This window comes from Pristiophorus japonicus, chromosome 16 (genome assembly GCF_044704955.1).
Source record: "Pristiophorus japonicus isolate sPriJap1 chromosome 16, sPriJap1.hap1, whole genome shotgun sequence".
In the NCBI taxonomy this organism is placed as follows: domain Eukaryota; kingdom Metazoa; phylum Chordata; class Chondrichthyes; family Pristiophoridae; genus Pristiophorus; species Pristiophorus japonicus.
This window is the reverse complement of record NC_091992.1, coordinates 77,342,227-77,369,820: the sequence shown is the minus strand read 5'-3', so window position 1 is coordinate 77,369,820 and position 27,594 is coordinate 77,342,227. Positions and strand designations below refer to the sequence as shown.

Here is a 27,594-nt window from a genome sequence, read left to right as displayed (position 1 = left end):
AGGTTTCTACAATTCTAACTACAGGCAAGCCTAAATAACTAGCATAGGCTGACAAATAGCTTCATAAAGCTGACACAGCCCTCAAAATATGCCAACACCTCAACAATGGCACTGAATATAAGCCTGCAAAAACAGCTAGTTATGTGGGCTTTTAACTTAAGCTGTAAACACTATATTGTTTCACTTGTATTGGAGGGGAGGAAAATACATAAGTACATGAGTACTTGTGGGGAGTCTGAAACTAGGGGCCATAAATATAAGATAGACACTAATAAATCAGGAAATTCAGGAGAAACTTCTTTGCTGAGACAGTGGGGAGAATGTGGGACTCGCTACCACAAGGGATAGTTGAGGTGGGTTGTATATATGTATTTAAGGGGAATCTGGATAAGCAATTGAGGGAGAAAGGAATAGATAGATACGCTGATAGGGTGAGCTGATGTAAGGTGGGAGGAGGCTCGTGTGGAGCACACACAAGTTGGGCCGAATGGCTGTAAATTCTATAAAAACCTAAATGAGAAATCCTAACGCATAAAGCACTAATGAAGCACTCTGTGGGGGCAGAGACACATTAAACATAATACATTCCAGTACATTATAAGCACTTTTATATTTCATCTAAAAAAAGAAAGAGTGATATTTGGATGTTCAACAGACCACCCAGATCATGACTCCCAGTGTGTGCCTCCCATTTCATTTCCCCCCATTTTTCTCCCCTTCATTACCATCCATTGTCCATTATTTTCTCTAACATCCCCAGCATTGAAGCACTGACCACACTTGATCAGCTCCACTGGGCAGGCCACATAGTCTGCATGCCAGACATGAGACTCCCAAAGCAAGTGCTCTACTCGCAACTCCTTCATGGCAAACGAACCAAAGGTGGGCAGCGGAAACGTTACAAGGACACCCTCAAAGCCTCCCTGATAAAGTGCGACATCTCCACTGACACCTGGGAGTCCCTGGCCAAAGACTGCCCTAAGTGGAGGAAGTGCAAACGGGAGGGCGCTGAGCACCTCGAGTCTCATCGCCGAGAGCATGCAGAAACCAAGCGCAGGCAGCGGAAAGAGCGTGCGGCAAACCTGTCCCACCCACCCCTTCCCTCAACGACTGTCTGTCCCACCTATGACAGGGACTGTGGCTCTCGTATTGGACTGTTCAGCCACCAAAGAACTCACTTCAGGAGTGGAAGCAAGGCTTCCTCGATTCCGAGGGACTGCCTATGATGATGAGGATGTTAATGATGCCATCCATTTCTCCTCTTTAATACCATTGCCCCCATATTGCCATCAATTACCCTTTCTCCTTCCCCTCCTCTTCTTTGCAATCCACTCCCTTTTCATTGTCATCCATTTCCCCCCTCCATTGCCGCTGCATTACTGCCATTCCTTTGCCCTCCCCTGCATCCACTTGCTGAAGGACCAGGCTGCAAGGTGCCTCTCCCCCACATTGCTCCTGCCATTAATGGTGGACGTACCAGTCGTTGTATATGGTAAGCGATCACTCCCGTTCGCACAAGAATTCCCACCAACAGCATACAACAGCCACGATCGCTACTGTTAGTAGCTTTGTGGAGAAACTTGAGCACAAAAATCTAAGCTGGCACTCCAGTGCAGTGCTGAGGGAGTGCTGCACTGTCGGAGCTGCCGTCTTTTGGATGAGACATTAAACCGAGGCCCCATCTATTCTCTCAAGTGGATATAAAAGATCCCATGGCACTATTTTGAAGGAGAGCAGGGGAGTTATTCCGGGTCTCCGTGACAATATTTATCCCTCAATCAACATCACTAAAACAGATGATCTGGTCATTATCACACTGCTGTTTGTGAGAGCTGGCTGTGCACAAAAAGGCTGCCGTGTTTTCTAAATTACAACAGAGACTACACTCCAAAAGTACTTCATTGGCGGTAAATTGCTTTGGGCTGGCCTGAGGTTGTGAAAGGCGCTTTAAAAATGCAAGTCTTTATTTATTTTAGAGGGGTACCACTCCAGTCAGGTAAGGGTGTGAGAATAAGAGAGGTGAGAGAGCCCAGTGCACTGATTTTAGTCGGCAAACTGATCGAGCCCTCAAACTCTCACACACTGTCCCACCCTCAAACTCTCACACACTGTCCCACCCTCAAACTCTAACACACTGATTCACCCTCAAACTCTCACACACTGTCCCACCCTCAAACTCTCACACACTGTCCCACCCTCAAACTCTAACACACTGATTCACCCTCAAACTCTCACACACTGTCCCACCCTCAAACTCTAACACACTGATTCACCCTCAAACTCTCACACACTGTCCCACCCTCAAACTCTAACACACTGATTCACCCTCAAACTCTAACACACTGATTCACCCTCAAACTCTCACACACTGATTCACCCTCAAACTCTAACACACTGATTCACCCTCAAACTCTCACACACTGTCCCACCCTCAAACTCTAACACACTGATTCACCCTCAAACTCTAACACACTGATTCACCCTCAAACTCTCACACACTGTCCCACCCTCAAACTCTAACACACTGATTCACCCTCAAACTCTAACACACTGATTCACCCTCAAACTCTCACACACTGACTCACCCTCAAACTCTAACACACTGATTCACCCTCAAACTCTAACACACTGATTCACCCTCAAACTCTCACACACTGACTCACCCTCAAACTCTAACACACTGATTCACCCTCAAACTCTAACACACTGATTCACCCTCAAACTCTAACACACTGATTCACCCTCAAACTCTCACACACTGTCCCACCCTCAAACTCTAACACACTGATTCACCCTCAAACTCTAACACACTGACTCACCCTCAAACTCTCACACACTGACTCACCCTCAAACTCTCACACACTGACTCACCCTCAAACTCTCACACACTGATTCACCCTCAAACTCTCACACACTGACTCACCCTCAAACTCTCACTCACTGATTCACCCTCAAACTCTCACACACTGTCCCACCCTCAAACTCTAATACACTGATTCACCCTCAAACTCTAACACACTGATTCACCCTCAAACTCTCACACACTGACTCACCCTCAAACTCTCACAACTGTCTCATCCTCAAACTCTCACACACTGACTCACCCTCAAACTCTCACAACTGTCTCACCCTCAAACTCTCACACACTGACTCACCCTCAAACTCTCACACACTGATTCACCCTCAAACTCTAACACACTGATTCACCCTCAAACTCTCACACACTGTCCCACCCTCAAACTCTCACACACTGATTCACCCTCAAACTCTAACACACTGATTCACCCTCAAACTCTCACACACTGACTCACCCTCAAACTCTCACACACTGACTCACCCTCAAACTCTCACACACTGACTCACCCTCAAACTCTCACACACTGACTCACCCTCAAACTCTCACACACTGACTCACCCTCAAACTCTCACACACTGACTCACCCTCAAACTCTCACAACTGTCTCATCCTCAAACTCTCACACACTGACTCACCCTCAAACTCTCACACACTGACTCACCATCAAACTCTCACACACTGACTCACCCTCAAACTCTCACAAACAGACTCACCCTCTAACTCTCACACACTGTCTCACCCTCAAACTCTCACAAACAGACTCACCCCCAAACTCTCACAACTGTCTCATCCTCAAACTCTCACACACTGACTCACCCTCAAACTCTCACACACTGACTCACCCTCAAACTCTCACACACTGACTCACCCTCAAACTCTCACAAACAGACTCACCCTCAAACTCTCACAACTGTCCCACCCTCAAACTCTCACACACTGACTCACCCTCAAACTCTCACACACTGACCGAGCCCTCAAACTCTCACACACTGACTCACCCTCAAACTCTCACACACTGACTCACCCTCAAACTCTCACACACTGACTCACCCTCAAACTCTCACACACTGACTCACCCTCAAACTCTCACAACTGTCTCACCCTCAAACTCTCACACACTGACTCACCCTCAAACTCTCACACACTGACTCACCCTCAAACTCTCACACACTGACCAAGCCCTCAAACTCTCACACACTGACTCACCCTCAAACTCTCACACACTGACAGAGCCCTCAAACTCTAACATACTGACTCACCCTCAAACTCTAACACACTGATTCACCCTCAAACTCTCACACACTGACTCACCCTCAAACTCTCACACACTGACTCACCCTCAAACTCTCATAACTGTCTCACCCTCAAACTCTCACACACTGACTCACCCTCAAACTCTCACACACTGACTCACCCTCAAACTCTCACACACTGACTCACCCTCAAACTCTCACACACTGACTCACCCTCAAACTCTCACACACTGACTCACCCTCAAACTCTCACAACTGTCTCACCCTCAAACTCTCACACACTGACTCACCCTCAAACTCTCACACACTGACTCACCCTCAAACTCTCATAACTGTCTCACCCTCAAACTCTCACACACTGACTCACCCTCAAACTCTCACACACTGACTCACCCTCAAACTCTCACACACTGACTCACCCTCAAACTCTCACACACTGTCCCACCCTCAAACTCTCACACACTATTCACCCTCAAACTCTCACACACTGACTCACCCTCAAACTCTCACACACTGACTCACCCTCAAACTCTCACACACTGACTCACCCTCAAACTCTCACACACTGACTCACCCTCAAACTCTCACACACTGACTCACCCTCAAACTCTCACACACTGACTCACCCTCAAACTCTCACAACTGTCTCACCCTCAAACTCTCACACACTGACTCACCCTCAAACTCTCACACACTGACTCACCCTCAAACTCTCACAACTGTCTCACCCTCAAACTCTCACACACTGACTCACCCTCAAACTCTCACAACTGTCTCACCCTCAAACTCTCACACACTGACTCACCCTCAAACTCTCACACACTGTCACACCCTCAAACTCTCACACACTGACCGAGCCCTCAAACTCTAACATACTGACTCATCCTCAAACTCTCACACACTGACTCACCCTCAAACTCTCACAAACAGACTCACCCTCAAACTCTCACAACTGTCCCACCCTCAAACTCTCACACACTGACTCACCCTCAAACTCTCACACACTGACCGAGCCCTCAAACTCTCACACACTGACTCACCCTCAAACTCTCACACACTGACTCACCCTCAAACTCTCACACACTGACTCACCCTCAAACTCTCACACACTGACTCACCCTCAAACTCTCACAACTGTCTCACCCTCAAACTCTCACACACTGACTCACCCTCAAACTCTCACACACTGACTCACCCTCAAACTCTCACACACTGACCAAGCCCTCAAACTCTAACATACTGACTCACCCTCAAACTCTCACACACTGACTCACCCTCAAACTCTCACACACTGACAGAGCCCTCAAACTCTAACATACTGACTCACCCTCAAACTCTCACACACTGACTCACCCTCAAACTCTCACACACTGACTCACCCTCAAACTCTCACACACTGACTCACCCTCAAACTCTCATAACTGTCTCACCCTCAAACTCTCACACACTGACTCACCCTCAAACTCTCACACACTGACTCACCCTCAAACTCTCACACACTGACTCACCCTCAAACTCTCACACACTGACTCACCCTCAAACTCTCACACACTGACTCACCCTCAAACTCTCACAACTGTCTCACCCTCAAACTCTCACACACTGACTCACCCTCAAACTCTCACACACTGACTCACCCTCAAACTCTCATAACTGTCTCACCCTCAAACTCTCACACACTGACTCACCCTCAAACTCTCACACACTGACTCACCCTCAAACTCTCACACACTGACTCACCCTCAAACTCTCACACACTGACTCACCCTCAAACTCTCACACACTGACTCACCCTCAAACTCTCACACACTGACTCACCCTCAAACTCTCACACACTGTCTCACCCTCAAACTCTCACACACTGACTCACCCTCAAACTCTCACACACTGACTCACCCTCAAACTCTCACAACTGTCTCACCCTCAAACTCTCACACACTGACTCACCCTCAAACTCTCACACACTGACCGAGTCCTCAAACTCTCACACACTGACTCACCCTCAAACTCTCACACACTGTCTCACCCTCAAACTCTCACACACTGACTCACCCTCAAACTCTCACACACTGACTGAGTCCTCAAACTCTCTCACACTGACTCACCCTCAAACTCTCACACACTGATTCACCCTCAAACTCTCACACACTGTCACACCCTCAAACTCTCACACACTGACCGAGCCCTCAAACTCTAACATACTGACTCATCCTCAAACTCTCACACACTGACTCACCCTCAAACTCTCACACACTGACCGAGCCCTCAAACTCTAACACACTGATTCACCCTCAAACTCTAACACACTATCTGACCCTCAAACTCTAACATACTGACCCTCAAACTCTAACACACTGACTCACCCTCAAACTAACTGAAGCTGGTATGAAAATGTCGTGGGGCTGACAGTGCTTTGCAGGGCCTGTACTGGGATTATTGCTTGTGCAAGTCCTGTGTGTTTCTCCTCTGTAATCGGAGGTTGCTTTGAACAACAACAACAACAACTTATATTTACATAGCACCTTTAACATAGTAAAACATCCCAAGATGCTTCACAGGAGCATTATTGAAGAAAATTTGACAATGGTTTCTTCAGTCATTGATTCCGTTGGAATGCTAATCTCCAGCTGCTAACTATGTCACTGCTGCAGAAAGGCCGTTACATCCTATGGACACTTTAGGAGACAGGCTCTAACCAATGGAGCCTTTGACCACTCACAAAATTAAAGTTAACTGTGAGAAAGTCTTGCGTTCCCTTCTTGGGTGCCAGCCTCGGTTCAGTGCCCGCACTCTCGCCTGAGTCACAAGTTGTGTTCAAGTCCCATTCCAGTGAGCCGAGCACAAAACCTAGGCTGACACTCCCAGTGCAGTGTTGAGGGAGGGCTGCACTGCTGGAGGGGCCATCTTTCAGATGAGACGTTAAACCCAGGCCCCATCTGCCCTCTCAGGAAATTGTAACATATCCCACGGCACTATTTCAAAGAAGAGCAGGAGAGCCCTGTCCAATATTTAGCCTTCAACGAACATCACTGAAACAGATTGTCTGGTCGTTATCTCAGTGTGGGAGCTTGCTGTGTGCAAATTGGTTGTCATGTTTCCTACATTACAACAGTAACTACACTTCAAAAGTACTTCATTGACTGTAAAACACTTTGGGGGCTCTTGAGGTCACGAAAGGCGCTATATAAATGCAAGTCTTTCTTCTAACCATGCAAAAGCTGGACTACTTGATGGCGCCATATTAAAGAGACAGAGAAGTTCTATGTGCACAAGCTACGATCGAGCATGAACATCAGATGACAGGGTCAAGGTATCTTGTGAGATACTGTAAGAATTTTACAAAAGCAAAATAATGCGGATGCAGGAATCTGGAATAAAAGCAGGACGTGCTGGAGATCTCGGCGGGTCGGGCAGCATCTGTGGAGAGAGGGGCAGAGCCGACGTTTTGGGTCAGGACTGGTGAGGCATCGTTGGCCTGAGGCGTTGGTTCTGCGTTTCTCTCCACAGATGCTGCCTGACTCATTGAGGTTGCCAGCATTTTCTGTTTTTATTCCTGGAAGAATGTTGTATGTTTCAATGAGATCACCTCTCATTCTTCTAAACTCTAGAGAATATGGGCCTAGTTTACTCAATCTCTCCTCATAGGACAATCCCCCCATCCCAGGAATCAGTCTGGTGAACCTTTGTTGCACTCCCTCAATCCTTCCTTAGGTAAGGTGACCGAAACTGTGCACAATACTCTAGGTGTGGTCTCACCAGGGCCCTATATAATTGCACAATGTTCCAGGGCCCGCCTCTCCAGCTCTTTTATCCTCCCGATCTGCAGAGATGTTCTCACGCAGGTCTGGGTGGTCCACAGTGTGATAGATCATGGCGGAGGTTCGGCAAATGAGGGTACGGGGCCCAAAAGAGCCAAGGGCCCAGGGGCGGCACGGGCCAGCCCACACTGCGATATGTGTGCGCACTAGGTCCGTGCAGCAGAGCTGGTCTCCAGTCGTCCTGGTTAACCCTTGCCACTGGATAAAGGCCGAGCTCTGTCGAGCCCATGTGGTGGCTGGTGTGCAATGGTCACCACACGTTAAAAAAATCCACACACAGGCATCTTCCACCACCTCAAGAGGAGTTCAGGACTGGAACATCAGGTCCTTCATTGAAACATCTGTGAACTCTTGTGGAAGTAAGTCATCCTCGTTCGAGGGACTGCCTATGATGATGACTCAAGTATGGAGGTATCACCTTGAGGCCTCAATGACGAAGGATCGGCTCCGATGGACGGGTCGTATTGCACAAACAATCAATCAGCATTTGTCAAAGAAGATACTCTGTCCTTAGTTGAGGGATGGAAGGAATCTGGTGATGAGCAGTACAAGCACTGAATAGGCAGCTTATAGCAGAACCTCAAGGAGTGGTAACATTGGCAGTGGTGAGTGGGAAGATTTACCACAATTCTTCCAGGGTCACGATGACTTGAGGAAGATTTCCTCTGTAGTTTCCACAGCATCAGTCGTGGCTCAGGGTGGGCAGCACTCTCGCCTCTGAGTCAGAAGGTCGTGCGTTCAAGTTCCACTCCAGGGACTTGAAGCCCATAATCTAGGCTGACATTCAGTGCAGTGCTGAGGGAGTGCTGCACTGTCAGAGGAGTCATCTTTCGGATGAGATGTTAAACCGAGTCCCTGTCTGCTCTCTCAGGTGGATATAAAAGATCTTATGGTGCTATTTTGAAGAAGAGCAGGGAGTTACCCTGTTGTCCTAGCCAATATTAATCTCTCAATCAGCCCCTAAAACAGATTATACACTCTTTACCACGTTGCTGTTTGTGGGAGCTTGCTGTGCACAAATTGGCTGCCACGTTTCCCACATTACAACAATGACTGCACTTCAAAAGTACTTCATTGGCTGTAAAGCGCTTTGGAATGTCTGGTAGTCATGAATGACGCTATATAAATGCAAATCCTTCTTTTCTTTTTTAATTCCACTACACTGAGTCTGTTTCCTGTTGAAAAGTCTGTGGGTGGACCTGGCAGTCATCAGCATACGTCCAGGAGATGGAAACAGAATCGATTAAATCGACAGCACTACTTGGCAGTCATTGTCAGACCCAACGGCCCGTCGCCAGCCTGTGTGAGCAGATCCGAGGCAGATCTCTGCCCCCAGTTACTGTTCAACTAAATCACTAAAAAAAACATCGACAGCTACAAACAATTATTTAAAAGGCTAATGGAAAGTTGGCCTTTATCTCGAGCAGGCTGGAATACAATGGGGTGCAAGTTATATACAGAGCTCTGGTCAGACCCCAGCTGGACACTGCAATCAGTTCTGGGCACCGCCCCTCAGGAAAGATATATTGGCCTTGGAGAGGGAGCAGAATAATAGCGGGAATAAAAGGGTTAAATTATGAGGACATGGTGCATAGACTAGGCTTGTATTCCCAAAGCAAGCTCTCTACTCGGAACTCCTACACGGCAAACGAGCCAAAGGTGGGCAGCGGAAAAGGACACAAGGACACCCTCAAAGCCTCCCTGATAAAGTGCAACATCCCCACTGACACCCGGGAGTCCCTGGCCCTAAGTGGAGGAAGTGCATCCGGGAGGGTGCTGAGCACCTCGAGTCTCATCGGCGAGAGCATGCAGAGAACAAGCGCAGGCAGCGGAAGGAGCGTGCGGCAAACCAGTCCCTTCCTCAACCACCTGTGACAGGAACTGTGGTTCTCATATTGGACTGTTCAGCCACCTAGGAACTCATTTTTAGAGTGGAAGCAAGTCTTCCTCGATTCGGAGGGACTGCCTATGATGATGATGATGATGATGATTCCCTCGAGTGTGGAAGATTTAGGGGTGATCTGATTGAGGTGTTTAAGATGATTAAAGGATTTGATAGGATAGATACAGAGAGAAACTATTTCCTCTGGTGGGGAGTCCAGAACAAGGGGACATAACCTTAAAATCAGAGCCAGGCTGTTCAGGGGTGATGTGAGGAAACACTTCTTCACACACAGGGAAATCTGGAACTCTCTCCCACAAAAAAACTGTTGAGGCCTGGGGATCAATTGAAAATTTCAGAACTGCGATAGATAATTTTTTGTAATGCAAGGGTATTAAGGGTTATGGAACCAAGGTGGGTAGATGGTGTTAAGATACAGATCAGCCATGGCCTCATTGAATGGAGGCTGAAGGGCCTCCTCCTGTTCCGATGTAATAGGGTCCGTTTGCACGACATGCCCAATGGTTTTGTACAGGACCCCCACCCCCCCCCAACTTTGCTGTCCCACACTCACCCACAGGCACAAGTATTCAGTAAAAGCCCACAGGCCTGAGCCATTCAGTTCTGTCACTGTCAGTGGCCGCTCAGTGGGAAAATAGCAGCACTGATAATCTCACTGTCATCGATCCCACGACTCCGTCCTCAAACAGTGAGCTGGGGACATTTAGAATATTTCATTTGCAAGCTAGAAATTTTTGGAGACAGACGGCCAGAAGCTCCACGACAATGGGAGGACTATAAGGGCAGCCAAGGATAGACCCTAGTGCATTTAGTGTTTTGCAGTTTCATTCCCCCCACCACCCTCCCACTATTTGCTTCTTCTGTTCCTGAAGGCACTAGCCCTTGTTGGGATAGGGTTGCACAGGTGCTGACATCCCTTTGCTGTCTGAGTGGAGCGGCCATTTATCACGTGTGTGCTCAGGCAATGAGTGTCGGTGGCCTATTCAACCGCAGAGAGCATCACAACTGAACCTCACCCAATGTCCAGACGCTACACCTTCCCGCAGCAGTCCCTCAGTGTAATGTATGCACCTGGGAGTATGCTCACAGGTTTGTAGAGCTGTTAGTCCACCGGTACGCTTGTGGCCTTCCGCGAGAGGTGGGCACCGGAGGGATTGGAGTGCATCATCACCCCCAGCAACCAAATTTTAATTTGAACCACGTAACGTCTAAAGTTTAATTTGTTCATTTGTAGGTTTAGTGCCCCTTTAATAAGGGAGCACTTGTATTAATGTTCCACTAAAAATAGTTGCAGAGCTGTTGATCCATCGGTATGCTCGCGACCTTCCGCGAGAGGTGGGTGCTGGAGGGACTGGAGTGCATCAGTTCAACTGGGAACAGAATTTTTATTTGATTTAATTTGATTTGATTTGACAAAGGTTCCCTTTATGTTCAATTGTTAATTTATGTTTTTGGTGCCCTCAAAAAAAACAAGGGGGCACTTGAATGAAAGATTCCACCAAAATAGTTGGAGAGCTGTTGAGTTGGGAGTGGCTTAGCCAGTCACGTGATGTTCACAAGACTCAATAAAACCCCAGCCAGTTGGGTTCTGGGGATCCACGATGAGGCAGGTGGTTGTGAGCCTGGTGGATGAACTGGTAATGTGTCGTGTGATCGTTAAACCTTTGCTAATAAACCAACTAGTTCTTAATAGGAATGTGTTGCTATGAATTCTTAAGCAAAGAACCCATGAAGCAAACACATTACACTCGGGACCAGGATCCCATGCTGAATAATTCCCACTCCTCGCCCAGGGACACTGAGGATAACACTAGTGCCACACATGTTCAACTAACACAGAACAAATTGGGGTTAAATCCAATTATGGCCTCTTGTCCATCCCTGACTTCCTTCACCCCATCATTGGTGACTGTACCTTCAAGTCGTTTAGGCCCCAAGCTGTGGAATTCCCATCCCAAACCTCCCACTCTCCCCTCCTTAAAGAAGCTTTTTAAATCCCACGACTTTGACCAGCTTTTGGTCACATGTCTTAATGGCTCTCTCCTTCTTTGTCCATTCTTGTCTGATAACACTCTTGTAAAGCACCTTCACTACAATAAAGGCACTATATAAATGCAATATTACAAAAAGCATATAGAGGCACTGGAGAAGGTGCAAACATTATTTATTCGGATAATACCTGTAATAGATAGAAGTCTTTATGAATATGAAGGAGTTTGATAGGGTATACGTAGAGAAGATGTTTCCATTTGTGGCGGAGACCTGAACTAGGGACCATCAATATAAGATAGTCACTAATAAATCCATTAGGGAATTCAGGAGAAACTTCTTTACCCAGAGAGTGGTTCGAATGTGGAACTCGTTACCATAAGAAGTGGTTAAGGCGACTAGTATAGACGCATTCAAGGGGAAGCTAGATAAACACATGAGGGAGAAAGGAATAGATAGGAATTTATAGCACAGAAGGAGGCCATTTCAGCCCACCGTGTCCGCTTCGGCTGACAAAGAGTTGTCTAGCCTAATCCCACTTTCCAACTTTTGGTTCGTAACCCTGCAGGTTGCGACACTTCAAGTGCACATCCAAGTACTTTTTAAATGTGGTGAGGGTTTCTGCCTCTACCATCCTTTCAGGCCATGAGTTCCAGACCCCCACCACCCTCTGGGTAAAGACATTTCCTCTCAAATCCCTTCTAAACCTTCTACTAATTACCTTAAAGCTATTCCCCCTGGTTATTGACTACTCTGCCAAAGGAAATAGGTCCGTCCTAACCACTCTATCTAGGCCCTTCATAATTTTATACACATCAATAATGTCTCCCCTCAGCCTCCTCTGTTCCAAAGAAAACAAACCCAGCCTATCCAATCTTTCCTCATAGCGAAAATTCTCCAGTCCAGGCAACATCCTCGTAAATCTCCTCTGTATCCTCTCTGGTGCAATCTTTCCTGCACGCAGTACTCCAGCTGTGGCCTAACTAGTGTTAGTGCTAGTATACAATTCAATCATAACCTGGGTAGGTTCATGGGGTTATATGAAGTAGGGTGGGAGCATAAACGCCTGCATAGGTCGGATATTGGGTCAAATGGCCTGTTTCCGTGCTGCAAATCCTGTGCAAGATGTTGCATTTGAATTAAGAGCCTTGCGACTCAGTGCTGGGTCCCTTGCTTTTTGTGGTATATATCAATGTGATCTAGACTTGAATGTAGAGGGCATGATTAAGAAGTTTGCAGATGATTCAAAAAAAGGCTGTGGTTGATAATGAAGAAGAAAGCTGCGGACTGCAGGAAGATATCAATGAACTGGTCAGGTGGGCAGAACAGTGGCAAATGGAATTTAATCCAGAGAAGTGTGAGGTAATGCATTTGGGGAGGGGCTAACAGGAACGGGAATGGTAAGAAACTGAAAAGTGTAGAGGAACAAAGGGACCTTGGAGTGCAGGTCCACAGATCCCTGAAGGTAGCAGGCCGGGTAGATAAGGTGGTTAAGAAGGCATACGGAATGCTTGCCTTCATTAGCCAGGCATAGAATACAAGAGCAGTGAGGTTATGCTTGCACTGTATAAAATACAGGTTAGGCCACTGCGTGCAGTCTGGTCGCCGCATTACAGGAAGGACGTGATTGCGCTGGAGAGGGTACAGAGGAGATTTACGAGGTTGTTGCCGTGAGTGGACAATCTAAGCTATGAGGAAAGATTGGATAGGCTAGATTTGTTTTCATTGGAACAGAGGAGGCTGAGGGGAGACCTTATTGAGGTGTACAAAATTCTGAAGGGCCTAGATAAAATGGATAGAAAGGGCCTATTTATCTTGGCAGGGGGTCAACAACCGGGGGGCATAAATTTAAAGTAATTGGTATGTGATTTAGAGGGGATTTGAGGGGAAATTTCTTCACACAGAGGGTTGTGGGGGTCTGGAACTCACTGCCTGAAAGGGTGGTAGAGGCAGAAACCCTCACCACATTTAAAAAGTACTTGGATGTGCATCTGAAGTGCCATAACCTGCAGGGTTACGAACCTAAAGCTGGAAAGTGGGATTAGGCTGGATAGCCTCTTGTTGGCCGGCACGAACACGATGGGCCGGAATGTCCTCCTTTCGTGCTGCAAATTTCTATGATTCTATGATCTGCCTTGGCCTTGCCTTTACCTAGCAGGCCACTGGGGGGCGCTTTACTAGACAGGTTCACCGTAGCCGATCCAGGTAGATGCAACAGCTGATGATGTGGTCTTGCAGTGAGGGCTGCTTTGTGCAGTTGTCATTCAGAGGGTGTTAGCTGTGCTCAGACACGGCCCCTAGTAACAGCTGCTGCTGCCTGACCCGACCAGATTGATGGGAGAGTATGTGGAATGTACCACTAATAGGCGGCGCCCACGGGACGTGCAAATGCAGACAAACTGCATGAGGCTGATCTGTGGTCGGGCCGCCCACGTTGGCTCTTTCAGTGACACCCAGCGAGCATGCTGATTGTGAAAGAGAATTCCTGCTCTCTCGGTATCGAGGTGTGTTGCAGAATATTTATTGGGGCTGGTGTTTTGTAAATGCAAAGGGCAAGTACTGTGAGAAAGACAGACTTGCATTTGTATGGCGCCTTTCACAACCACAGGACGTCCCCAAGCGCTGTACTTTTTGAAGTGTGGTCACTGTTGTAATGTGGGAAACGCGGCAGCCAACTTGCGCACAGCAAGCTCCCACAAACAGCAATGTGATAATGACCAAATAATCTGTTTATGTTGTGGTTTTGGTTGAAGGATAAATATTGGCCAGGATATTGGGCAGAGTCTTCCTGCTCTTCTTCAAAATAGTGCCGTGGGATCTTTTACATCCAACTGAGAGGTCACCAGAGGAAATAGTTTCGCTTTTTTTATTTGTTCATGGAACGTGAGCATTTATTGCATATATTCTAATTTTCTAAGGGGCATTAGTGAACCAGTTGGGTTTTACAACAATCCGGTGGCTCCATAGTCACCATTACTGATACTAGCTTTTTAATTCCAGATTTATTTAATTAAATTAATTTAAATTCCCCAGCTGTTGTGGTGGGATTTGAACCCTTGACCCAGGATCATTAGCACAGTCCCCCAGGATTACTAATCCAGTAACACAATCACTATGCTACCATACCCTCTGTAGCTATCCTATCAGTTCCCTTTATCATTTTAAACACAAGATCACCCCTCAACCTTTGAACTCAAGGGAGTGCTAACCATTGCAACCTGCCCTCATAATTTAACCCTCTAAGCCTTGGTTTCATTCTCTTCAAATCCCTTTCACTGGCGGTTCTGTGCACTTAATGCCTGCATTGGTTCAACATAACTTCAGGAAATCTTTATTCACAAATTACGACAGGAGACCTGGACCTGAGTCCCAGAGATACACAGATCCCACATTTATATTGCCCAAGTGCTGAGCTGATGCAACTCCAACATAGTGAATTTGCCTCATTCACTAAAGTCGGCTGACCGGTTTCTTTATACTAAGTGGTTTCATGGTGTGGCTGTTTTTATTTGGATCGTGGGAGACCAGCTTTCAGGAAGGAAGAAAGAAAGACTTGCAGAGCAAGCTCCCACAAACAGCAATGTGGTAATGATCAGATCATTTGCTTTTTTAAAAAAATGTTGGCCGGAGCCTTGGTTTAACGTCTCATCTGAAAGATGGCACCTCCGATAATGCAGCACTCCCTCAGCACTGCACTACAATGCTAGCCTAGATTTATATGCTCACGTCACTGGAGTGGGACTTGAGCCCACACCCTTCTGACTCAGAGGCGAGAGCCCTTACACTACTAACATCTGGTTCCCTTAGTCCAGTAACAGCCTCCGACACCTACGAAGAATTGGTATGGGTCTCCCAGAATCCAAATTGAAACAACGGCACCACTGTCCATTCCCAGCCGTTCTCTGTAGCAAGTCTCATCATCATCATAGGCGATCTCTCGGAGTCGAGGAAGACTTGCTTCCACTCTAAAAGTGAGTCCTCAGGTGACTGAACACGGGCATTACAATCTCTGTCACAGGTGGGACAGACAGTGGTTGAGGGAAAGGGTGGGTGGGACTGGTTTGCCGCATGCTCCTTCCGCTGCCTGCTCTTGATTTCTGCATGCTCTCGGCGACAAGACTCGAGGTGCTCAGCACCCTCCCGGATGCACTTTCTCCACTTAGGGCAGTCTTTGGCCAGGGACTCCCAGGTATCAGTGGGAATGTTGCATTTTATCAGGGAGGCTTTGAGGGTGTCCTTGAAATGTTTCCTCTGCCCACCCGGGGCTTGCTTGCCGTGTAGGAGTTCTGAGTAGGGCGCTTGCTTTGGGAGTCTTGGGAACAACGTGGCCTGCCCAACGGAGTCGAGTGTGCAAAACATCTGTGTTCTGTGAACGGGTATCAGAGCAGTGAGGAGTGGCCAGACAACTGGAGCCAGGGACAGAAGGAGGGGTAATTGATGTAGGATTGTCAACTCTTGGGCCGTCAGCAGTGGCTCAGTGGGTAGCACTCTCACCTCTGAGTCAGTAGGTTGTGGGATTAAGTTTCACTCCAGAGACTCAAGCACATAAATCTAAGCAGACACCACAGTGCAGTGCTGAGGGAGTGCTGCACTGTCGGAGGTGTCGTCTTTCGGATGAGACATTAAACCGAGGCCTCATCTGCCCTCTCAGGTGGATGTAAAAAAATCCCATGGCACTATTTCAAAGAAGAGCAGGGGAGTTATCCCCGGTGTCCTGGCCGATATTTATCCCTCAACCGACATTACTAAAACAAATAGGCTGTCGATTCTCCTACATTACAACAGTGACCGTACTTCATTGGCTGTAAAGCGCTTTGGGACATCCTGAGGTTGTGAAAGGCGTTATATAAATGCAAGTTCTTGTGAGCTGAGATAATAGCAGGCACCAATCCCAGTACCCCAAACTGAAATGAGCTGGAATTCAGTCACACAGTAAAGATCAAAGTTAGAGCTGTTTTCAGACTCCAGTTGCAGAGCTGCAGGCTCACAGCTTGCTCATCCTGCCAAACAACTAGTATAAACGGTCTATGATTGAGGCCAAGAAGAGGCGTGAGTTCGCGGCCCGGGGCAGCACGAGCCAGCCCACACTGCACTAGGTCCGTGCAGCAGAGCAGGTCTCCAGTCGTCCTGGTTCAACCCTTGCCACTGGACCAAGACCTAGCTCTGTCAAGCCGTGTGGTGGCTGGTGTGCAACGGTCACCCCACGTTAAAAAAATCCACGCACAGGCATCTTCCACCCTTCAGGATGTAGTTCAGGACCTGGAATATCAGGTCCCTCATTGAAACACCTGTGAACTTTTTGGCGTGGAAGCAAGTCATCCTCGACTTGAGGGACTGCCTATGATGATGATGATGATAAGTGCTCCGTATCAGCACTATAAGCATCGCAGTGACTGGGTCTTAGAGTCCCATCACTGTGGGGTACAATTTCCTTCATGTTAGATCATGTCTGGTTGCTGTGTGCTAGTGACATCATAAACAATAACAAATTGTATTCATATAATGCCTTTAACGTAGTCAAATGTCCCAAGGTGCTTCACAGGAGTACTATGCAATAAAAATTTGTCACTGAGCTACATAAGTAGAAATAAGCTCAGGTGACCAAAAGCTTGGTCAATGAGCTCTGTTTTGAGGAGCGTCTTGAAGGAGGAAAGAGAAGCAGAGAGGTTTAGGCAGGGAGTTCCAGAGCCTGGGGCCTAGGCAACAGAAGGCACGGCCACCAATGGTTGAGACATTACAATTAGGGATGCTCAAGAGGGCAGAATTAGAGGAGCACAGACATCTCGGGGGATTGTGGGGCTGGAGAAGATTACAGAGATAGGGAAGGGCGAGGGATTTGAAAATAAGGACGAGAATTTTGAAATCGAGGCGTTGCTTAACCGGAAGCCAATGTAGGTCAGCGAGCACAGGGGTGATGGGTGAGCAGGACTTGGTGCGTCAATGATACATGTCGCAAACCATAAACATGATCTTTCCGAAAGGTGAGGATCAGAGGGATTCATCCGCGATGCTAACACATGAGGCAAGTGTGCTCCAGTGTCTATCTGAGGGAGTAACTACAGGGAGCTCTCCTGACTGGACCATTGCCGCCTCCCTCAGCTTACATAGACTGGGCTTGTATTCCATGGATAGACTGGGCTTGTATTATATGGGGTATAGAAGACGAAGAGCTGATCTAATTGAGGTATTTAAAGTGATTAAAGGAGTTGATAGGATAGATAGAGAAACCATTTCCTCTGGTGGGGAAGTCCAGAACAAGGGGGCATCACCTTAAAATTAGAGCCAGGCCATTCAGGGGTTATATCAGAAAGCACTGATTAACACAAAGGTTGGTAGAAATCTGGATCTCTCTTCCCAAAAAGGCTGTTGAGGCTGGGGGATCAATTGAAAATGTCAAAACTGAGATTGGTAGATATTTGTTGGACAAGGGAATTAGGGGTTACAGAACCAAGGCAGGTAAATGGAGTTGAGATACAGATCAGCCATGATCTAATTGAATACCAGAACAGGCTCGAGGGGCTGAACGGCCTCCTCCTGTTCCTGTGTTCAGTCATTTTGCCCATACAGTTTGAAATCTAATAGGAGGCCACATATCGAGCTCCGGGCAATATTGCAGGAGAACAGTGCCAGAGTTTGCCCACCTTTACCCCACGGTCACCCAGGCTGGATCAGCATTGATAGCAATATGGCCTCCTATAGTCAGAAGTGTAGGGGTGGTTGGACCACAAGAAGACCCTCAATGTTAACCCTCCTTTGGCTGGAAGGGCAGGGCCATTTGGGCCATTGGCTTCTCTAAAGTCTAAGCTGGCAGAGTTCCGTGAGTGTGCAGTGGGTACAGGCATTGTCGGTGTGGTACGAACAACACAGGCCAGGAGATTCAATTCCTGGTTGGCTCTGAATTAGCTCTGACTCAGTGGGTAGCACACTTGCCCCTGATTCAGAAGGTCATGGGTTCAAGCCCCACTCCAGGCACTTGAACACAAAATCTAGGCTGACCACAGTGCAGTACTGAGGGAGTGCTGCACTGTCGGAGGTGCCATCTTTCAGGTAAGATATTAAACCACTTGTTCTCTCAGGTGGATGTAAAAGATCCCACGGCACTATTTGAAGAAGATGCAGGGTGTTATCCCCGGTGTCCTTGCCAATATTTATCCTTCAATTAACATCAGCGAAACTGATTATCTGGTCATTATCACATTGCTGTTTGTGGGAGCTTGCTGTGCACAAATTGGTTGCCGCTTTTCCTACATTACAACAGTGGCTACACTTCAAAAGTATTTAATTGGCTGTCAAGTGCTTTCAGACATTTTGAGGTTGACAAAGGTGCAAGTCCTTCTTCTTTCTTTTGTTGATCTCACATGGGGAAGCAATTAGAGTGTGACAATTGGTCTCATTGTCCCAGGTTAGGGTGAGGAATAAAGAAAATGAGCCAGGGTTCCTACTCCTGATCAGTATCCAGTGTGTGTGTATCTCTGTGTGTGGGAGACAGGATTGGGCCTGGCTGTATCAGCAAAATGGGCTGAGCAGCACTCACTGGGGCGAGGTAACTAGAGAGCTGCTGGTGTCCATGGTCTAATGTATTTGCTTCATGGGTTCTTTGCTTAAGAATTCATAGCAACACATTGCGATTAAGAACTAGTTGGTTTATTAGCTAAAGGTTGAACAATCACACGACACATTACCAGTTCATCCACCAGGCTCACAACCACCTGCTTTATCGTGAATCCCCTGAACCCAACTGGCTGGGGTTTTATTGAGTCTTGTGAACATCGCGTGACTGGCTAAGCCACTCCCAACTCAACAGCTTAACAAACCTGTGAGCATACAGGGCTGTAGTAATACCCGCCCTCCTGTATGGCTCAGAGACATGGACCATGTACAGTAGACACCTCAAGTTGCTGGAGAAATACCACCAACGATGTCTCCGCAAGTTCCTACAAATCTCCTGGGAGGACAGACGCACCAATGTTAACATCCTCGACCAGGCCAACATTCCCAACATTGAAGCACTGACCACACTTGATCATCTCCGCTGGGCAGGCCACATTGTCCGCATGCCAGACACGAGACTCCCAAAGCAAGCGCTCTACTCGGAACTCCTTCACGGCAAATGAGCCAAAGGTGGACAGAGGAAACATTACAAGGACATCCTTAAAGCCTCCCTGATAAAGTGCAACATCCCGACTGACACCTGGGGTCCCTGGCCAAAGACCGCCCTAAGTGGAGGAAGTGCATCCGGAGGGTGCTGAGCACCTCGAGTCTCATCGCTGAGAGCATGCAGAAATCAAGCTCAGGCAGCGGAAAGAGCGTGCGGCAAACCAGTCCCACCCACCCTTTCCCTCAACGACTATCTGTCCCACCTGTGACAGGGACTGTGGTTCTCATATTGGACTGTACAGTCATCTAAGAACTCATGCTAAGAATGGAAGCAAGTCTTCCTCGATTCCGAGGGACTGCCTATAATGATGATGACGGATGGAGTGCTGCACTGTCGGAGGTGCCATCTTTCAGGTGAGACGTTAAACCACCTGCTCTCTCAGGTGCTTGCAAAAGATCCCACGGCACTATTTGAAGAAGATGCAGGGGAGTTATCCCCGGTGTCCTTGCCAATACTTATCCTTCAGTCGACATCAGCGAAACTGATTATCTGGTCATTATCACATTGCTGTTTGTGGGAGCTTGCTGTGCACAAATTGGCTGCCGCTTTTCCTACATTACAACAGTGGCTACACTTCAAAAGTATTTAATTGGCTGTCAAGTGCTTTTAGACGTCCTGAGGTTGACAAAGGTGCAAGTCCTTCTTCTTTCTTTTGTTGATCTCACATGGGGAAGCAATTAGAGTGTGACAATTGGTCTCATTGTCCCAGGTTAGGGTGAGGAATAAAGGAAATGAGCCCGGGTTCCTACTCCTGATCGGTATCCAGTGTGTGTGTATCTCTGTGTGAGGGAGACAGGATTGGGCCTGGCTGTGTCAGCAAAACGGGCTGAGCAGCACTCACTGGGGCGAGGTAACTAGAGAGCTGCTGGTGTCCACGGTCTAATGTATTTGCTTCATGGGTTCTTTGCTTAAGAATTCATAGCAACACATTGCGATTAAGAATTAGTTGGTTTATTAGCAAAAGGTTTAACAATCACACGACATATTACCAGTTCATCCACCAGGCTCACAACCACCTGCCACATCGTGGATCCCCTGAACCCAACTGGCTGGGGTTTTATTGAGTCTTAGAAAATAGGAGCAGTAATAGGCCATTCGGTTCTTTGAGTCTGCACCACCATTCAATGTGATCATGGCTGATCCTCTATCCCGACACCATATTTCTGCTTTCTCCCCATACCACTTGATGCCTTTTGTTTCTAGAAATCTATCTATCTCCCTCTTAAATATATTCAGTGACTCAGCCTCCACAGCCTTCTGTGGTAGAGAATTCCACAGGTTCACCTTAGTGAAAAAAGTTCTCCTGATCTCGGTTCTAAATTTCCTACCCCGTATCCTGAGACTGTGACCCCTTGTTCTAGACTTCCCAGCCCGGGGAAACATCCTCCCTTCATCCAGTCTATCCAACCCCGTTAGAATTTTATACGTTTCAATGAGATCCCCTCTCATTCTTCTAAACTCTGGTGAATAGTCTTGTGAACATCACGTGACTGGCTAAGCCACTCACAACTCAACAGCTCGACCAACCTGTGAGGATCCTCCCAGGTGCATACATTACAGACGGACTGTCCCCCAGCCTGAGACAGAACTTTCAGGAAAGGAAACTATAAAAAGGGTGAATTTCCTTTGGGGAATGAAGGTATAGAAGAGGAAATGGTCACTGCAGTCGCTGTGCCTGATAACAGCCCCTCCTCCACTCCCTGTGGGTAAGCGCACAACCACCACAGGAATGCCAACTATTCGTGATTCAGAGAGCTGCTAAAATTCCACCATTCAGGGGCTTAAATTAAATGACACTCAAGAGAGAGCCAAACTCAAGTCCAGGGTCCATTGCTGCGCTGTTGGACCTAATGGGACAGTTTTATGGTTTTATTTCATTCATCGAACAGGATGAAGGATTTCCACAGCAGGGAAAGCTCAGTGGACAACACTCTCGCCTCTGAGTCAGAAGGTTGTGGGTTCAAGTCGCACTCCAGGGACTTGAGCACATAAATCTAGGCCGACACTGCAGTGCAGTGCTGAGGGAGCGCTGCACTGTCGGAGGTGCCGTCTTTCAGATGAGACGTTAAACTGAGGCCCCGTCTGCCCTCTCAGGTGGATGTAAAAAATCCCACGGCACTATTTAGAAGAAGAACAGGGGAGTTATCCCCGGTGTCTTGGCCAATATTTATCCCTCAATCAACATAACATAAACAGATTATCCGGTCATTATCACATTGCTGTTTGTGGGAGCTTGCTGTGCGCAAGTTGGCTGCCGTGTTTCCGACATTGCAACAGTGACTACACTCCAAAAGTATTTCATTGGCTGTAAAGCGCTTTGAGGCGTCCGGTGGTCGTGAAAGGCGCTGTAAAAAATGCAAGTCTTTCTTTTTATTTAAAAATAAGGTTACTGGTTGAGCGGTGGGCAACTGCGTCACGTGAAGGAAGGTTCAAGGGTCAATCCCTGGTCTGTGCTGAGGTAAGGGTGGAGAAGGTGCCAGGATTGGTCCTGGTAAGCCGTTACAGATCCCTTCCCACTTGCTATCCAATGGCACTGCTGAATGGGTGTTTATGTATGTTGCGCGGGCACAGGATTGAGCTTGGCTGCGATACCCACCACAGCCTGCCAACCTACATTGTGTAGACTAAGGCACGAAGAGGTCTGGTTGGCTGAGCTACAGTAGGCTGCCATCACCTGTACCCCAGCGTGGTCTTCATGAAAGGATGGGGGAGGAGGGCTGAAGTGTTTAATATTGTACTGCTCACAGGTTTGTGGAGCTGTTGAGTTGGGAGTTGCTTAGCCAGTCATGTGACGTTCACAAGACTCAATAAAACCCCAGCAGGTTGGGTTCAAGCAGGGAAGTCTTGCTACAGTTAACAAGGTATTTGTGAGGCCACACCTGGAATACTGCATGCAGTTTTGGTTTCCATATTTACGAAAGGATATACTTGCTTTGGAGGCAGTTCAGTGAAGTTTCACTAGGCTGATTCCGGAAATGAGGGGGTTGACTTATGAGGAAAGGTTGAGTAGGTTGGGCCTCTACTCATTGGAGTTCAGAAGATTGAGAGGTGATCTTATTGAAACGTACAAGATTATGAGGGTGCTTGACAAGGTGGATGCAGAGAGGATGTTTCCACTGAAAGGGGAGACTAGAACTAGAGGGCATGATCTTAGAATAAGGGGCCGCCCATTTAAAACTGAGATGAGGAGTAATTTCTTCTCTCAGAGGGTTGTAAATCTGTGGAATTCGCTGCCTCAGACAGCTGTGGAGGCTGGGTCATTGAATAAATTTAAGACAGAATAAGTCAGTTTCTTAAACATTAAGGGGATAAGGAGTTATGGGGAGTGGGCGGGGAAGTGGAGCTGAGTCCATGATCAGATCAGCCAAGATCATATTAAATGGCGGAGCAGGCTCGAGGGGCCGTATGGCCTACTCCTGCTCCTATTTCTTATGTTCTTATGTTCTTCTGATCCACGATGAGGCAGATGGTTGTGAGCCTGGTGAATGAACTGGTAATGTGTAGTGTGATTGTTAAACCTTTGCTAATAAACTAACTAGTTCTTAAAAACAATGTGTTGCTATGAATTCTTATGTAAAGAACCTATGAAACAAATACATTATAAATATAAATGTAGTTTTGTTTTCCTCTATCGAGCTCTGAGGTGCGCCAATGTAAAGACACGCTCCCTAAGGGTTTCTATTCCCTCAATGATGACTAGCTCCTGGTCTCCGTTCAGCCTTTTCTGCAGATGTCCCGATTCAGTTCGGGAACATACTGTGGTGAGATTGGAGGTGTAAACTCACGGGCCATGCCATCGTTTGTAATTTCACAACCATTAGCCAACCACAAGAGCCCCTCCCCCCATCCGAGCTACCCTTAACTTCCCACCCTGACCCAAACAACGTATTAAATTGTTAGATAAACTTTCTCAGTGGGTAGCACACTTGTCTCTGAGTCAGAAGGTTGTGGGTTCAAGTCTCACTCCAAAGACTTGAGCACACAATCTAGGCTGACATTCCCAGTGCAGTACTGAGGGAGTGCTGCACTGTTGGAGGTGCCGTCTTTCGGACGTTAAAATGAGGTCCCATCTGCTCTCTCTGGTGGACGTAAAAGATCCCATGGCAGTATTCGAAGAAGAGTAGGGGAATTATCCCCAGTGTCCTGGCCAACATTCATCCCTCAACCAACACCTAAAACTGATTATCAGGGCATTATCACATTGCTGTGTGTGGGAGCTTACTGTGCACAAGTTGGCTGCCATGTTTCCTACATTGCAACAGTGACTACACTTCAAAAGTATTTCATTGGCTGTAACTCACTTTTGGACATCCTGAGGTTGTGAAAGGTGCTATAGATATGCAAATTCTCTCTTTCTTCTCCTTCAAATACATTGAAAGATATGGTGTGGGACGGGCCCATCCGGACCAGGAAGGGCCCCGGGTTCAAAGTGCAGTCCGTGCTGAGTTTGCTGAGCTGGGATGGCGGTAGGACTGCTTTGATTGGCCTTCAATCAAAAATCAAGATTCCTATTCCCGACCGTTATCCAATACTGGAAATGGGCACGTCTGTGGACATCAGTCAACCACAGACTCAGGCTCGGCTGTGATGCCTACCGATGGTCGAATAGCCAGCCAACGCTCACTCTCCAGGCTCACACGTGGCTGTTTAGGCAGGGGACTGAAGAATGGTTTGGGCCGGTGGAGGGGAGGAAACTCAAGTGGTAGGGTTGGCGGGGTGGAATTGACAATCGAAAAAAATTACTTTGGACCTTCAGGGTTGGGTTTGTGCAACTGCAGGTTGGTGACACAGAGAAGGAGTGGCACAGGGTGGTGCTTAAACACCATTTATTGCACTTTAATTTGTGAAGCTTTTTGCTTTTTGGCAGTTTCAGAGTGAAGGGATTAATATTCCTCTCACCTCTCTTCCAAAGGTGGCTTTTACTATGGGTCGGCTGTAACCTCGATATATCCCCTCCACCAGCAAAGAGACCCTGAACTGACTATGGGTCACAGGCTAGAAATGGGTGGGATCTGTGAGCGCAGCTCACTATAATACTGTTCCCCAGATTGTGCCCAATCACAGTCATCTATTGAATTGTTGGTTAACAGCTCTGATAATTCTATTGCATCTGAAGAATGGGGTGTAGTGCTTTCATTGCATACTTTCTCCCCACCCTGAATTCTTGGCATGCTTGCATGCACTTTCAAAGTTAGGTGACCTCAATCACAATGGAAAATCGCCTGTGAGTGTTAACTAAACAAAACTGCCACAACACTGGGGAACTTTGGAATAAAAATTGCACTCAATGCATAGCAAATCTGTTGGCATCTGAAAAGAGACAGGTTCATATTTTGGGAGTTAAACTCATCGACCAGGTTTGCCCCTGGAACATGTCTGTATTCTTTTCATGTTTCACCTGTAAGTATTCACTTGTATATAGCACTGTCCAGTCCTTCCCCTAGCATTCAGCACCAATCAAGCTGTTAAATGTCCAAGCTTTGAAGGAAAAGAAAGACTTGCATTTATATAGCACCTTTCATGACCACCGGATGTCTCAAAGTGCTTTACAGCTAAAGAAGTAATTTTGGAGTGTAGTCACTGCTGTAATGTGGGAAACGTCAATTTGCACTCAGCAAGCTCCCACAACCAGCATTGTGATAATGACCAGATAATCTGTTTTAATTATGTTGATTGAGGGATAAATATTTGCCAAGACACCAGCTCTTCTTCAAAATAGTGCCATGGGACCTTTTACATCCTCCTGAGAGGGCAGTCAGGGCCTCGGTTTAACGTCTCATCCGAAAGACGGCACCTCCGACAGTGCGGCACTCCCTCAGCACTGCACTGGGAGCGTCAGCCTAGATTTATTGTGCTCAAGACCCTGGAGTGGGTCAGAACATTGTTGGAAGGTCATAATTTATTAACCTCCTCTCCCAGTCCAGGTAATCATTGATGGGACTTTGATAGGGGGAATCAATGTACTGCAGGGTTAGATAGAACTTATATTTATATAGCACCTTTCACATCCTCCAAAGCGCTTCAGAGCCAATGAAGTACTTTTTTGAAGTGTAGTTGCCGCTGTAATGCGGGGAAATGCAGCAGCTAATTTAAGCACAGCACGATCCCACAAACAGTGAATGAGATGAGAGTCCAGTTCAGTTGAGGGATGAAGGTTGACCAGGAGAACTCCCCTGCTTTTCTTCAAGTAGTGCCACAGGACCTTTTACACCCACCTGATCAGGCAGATGGGGGAGCCTCGGTTTAACATCCCATCCAAGGAAGCAACTCCTTGACACTACATCATGTGCCACAAACCCTGCAGTGGGGCCTGAACCCACAACTGTCTGACTTGGACGTGACAGTACTACCAACTGAGCCAAGTGTATATAATATTTCACATTTCTATAGCCTCTTTCACAACCTCAGGAAGTCCCAAAGCACTTTACAGCCAATGAAGCACTTTTTGAAGTGTAGTCACTGTTGTAATGTAGGAAACACGACAGCCAACTTGTGCACGGCAAGCTCCCACACACAGCGATGAAATAAATGACCAGATTATCTATCAGGGAAAATATTGGTCAGGACACCAGGGAGAACTCCCCTGCTCTGCTTTAAATAGTGGCCATGGATCAATGTTCCCTTTAAGATACACAGCCGCACAGCACTCCAGGGAACCCGCACAGACAGTTTTTAATTGTAAAAACCACGCATGCACCGAATTTTGAATGGCCCACACAGCCTCTTAAAGGGGCAATTACAGGGAACATTGCATGGGATCCTGAATGTCCATCTGAGAGGGCAGACGTGGCCTTGCTTTAACACCTTATATGAAAGATGGCACCTCCAACAATGTAGTACTCCCTCAGCACTGCACTAAAATGTCAGCGTAGATTCTATGCTCAGGTCTCTGGAGTGGCACTTGAACCCACAACCTTCTGACCCAGAGACGAGGGTGCTACCCACTGAACCAAAAACAAAGAAAGACTTGCATTTATATAGCGCCTTTCATGACCACCGGATGTCTCAAAGCGCTTTACAGCCAATGAAGTATTTTTGAAGCGTAGTCACTGTTGTAAAGTGGGAAATGCGGCAGCCAATTTGCGCACAGCAAGCTCCCACAAACAGCAACGTGATAATAACCAGGTAATCTGTTTTTGTTGTGTTGATTGAGGAATAAATGCCTATCCAGGTCACCGGGGAGAACTCCCCTCCTCTTCTTCGAAATAGTGCCGTGGGATCTTTTACCTCCACCTGAGAGAGCAGACCTCTCAGTTTAGCGTCTCATCCGAAAAATTGCACCTCCGACAGTGCGGCACTCCCTCAGCACTGCACCCAAGGCAGACATTTATGTATGAAAAGCCAAATAATACTTTGCTCAGATACCAATCAAAATTGAGCAATATCCTGGGTTTCAATGAATTATCTCTTTTTTAGCATTTACTACTGTTAGAGTTATGTAGAATATCCAGACGTGTACAACAGAAGTGAGTTTAATCAATTCAATGCATTGCTCTGACTGACAACAATAGCTCAGATTTACTGAAGTATGATCATCTCTTGATATCTCTGCTTTGATCCACCTTAATATCGAGAACAAATAGACAGCATTTTCCTTATTAGAGTATTAATGCGGA

General features: G+C 47.2%; 1 protein-coding gene across 1 annotated transcript in view; it reads right to left on the bottom strand.

Annotated features, from left to right (window-relative positions):
- evpla (envoplakin a) overlaps positions 1-27,594 on the bottom strand; it is an 83,794-nt gene that overhangs the window by 55,190 nt on the left and 1,010 nt on the right. The gene's annotated exons all lie outside the window — the stretch shown is intronic.